A 1,048-nucleotide genomic window follows, 5' to 3' on the forward strand; every position below is an offset into this window, starting at 1 on the left:
GGGCGCTCACTCGTGCGCCTGCTCTCCGCTCCGCGCACAAAAACATCAATGGTGGACTTGCAGTGGTGCGGGACGGGCGTGCGGGGCGTGTTGCGTGCGCGAGTGAGTGAGTGAGTGAGTGTGACAGAAGTCTCGTCCTGCTCGTGCGAGCTGCAGCGGCCGCGGCCCTCGTCCGAGGTGAGTCCGTGGTGTCCCCCGCGCTGGCCGCCCTGGCCAAGGCCGTAATGCTGTTGTCCAGGAGCTCCCTCCTCGGCCCCCCTGCGCTCTGCGAGCTGCGCGCTGACGTTCGCTACGTCCGCGGAGCTCTGGGCTCGCTGGAATCCTGGAGCGGAGAGTGCGGAGTGACTCAGTGGTCGCCGACGGCGACCCTCGGCCCCCCCCTGCGTCGCCCCTGCTAGCGTCGTCGTGGTAGTTCACTGTCAGCAGGGCAGTCTTGACCTGCTGCCGCAGAGCTGTCACTCAAGCCGTCGCGCGGGCGTGCGATTTTGAGGTTATATGAGAAAAAAACACAAAGACAATGAATGACAAAAAGAAGAAAGGACGGGGATTGGTAATGTCAGTCAACGCCGTATAAGCTGAGCGGTAGACAAACAGCGGTCCCAGTAAAAAAATGTGCCATTTGTATTTTCTTGCTAATTTCATGCAAAAAATTTGCTTCAAATGTTATGGAATTGCGAATTGAATGTCTGTGTACAGTGCTCGCAAGGCGTTCCGCTTTGCAGTGTCAGTGTCAAGACCATCGCCGAGCGCGGTAGATTTGCTAATTACTGCGGTTTTCCTTGCGAGAAGATGCCACCTTCGCTGTATTTTTAGCAGAAACCTGTTCTGTGATGTACATTTTCTTTGAGACGTACACACACTTACCGAGTGTTTCAGTGCAGATGCTACAGCGTTGCGGGATTTGACGCACCTGTTTTTTGCACCTCGCAGGCGAAGGGAGTAGGCTACCCCGCAACACTCTGGCTTGCGCCCTGAAACACCCAGCGCAGGTGTCTCTTTACCGTTGCCCCTGATCGGATCTACCTACCAGGCCAGGGCTGGGGGGGGG

The 1,048-nt window shown here is 57.2% G+C and overlaps 1 protein-coding gene across 1 annotated transcript in view; it reads left to right on the plus strand.

Annotated features, from left to right (window-relative positions):
- LOC113203926 (mucin-5AC) overlaps window positions 1-1,048 on the plus strand; it is a 26,702-nt gene continuing 25,654 nt past the window's right edge. Inside the window, exon 1 of the mRNA XM_026418878.2 lies at window positions 1-177. The gene's annotated coding sequence lies outside the window, so the exon portion shown is untranslated. The remainder of the gene's footprint in view (window positions 178-1,048) is intronic.

The sequence above is a fragment of the Frankliniella occidentalis genome, unplaced genomic scaffold, assembly GCF_000697945.3.
Source record: "Frankliniella occidentalis isolate FOCC.00 unplaced genomic scaffold, Focc_3.1 Scaffold94, whole genome shotgun sequence".
Lineage (NCBI taxonomy): Eukaryota > Metazoa > Arthropoda > Insecta > Thysanoptera > Thripidae > Frankliniella > Frankliniella occidentalis.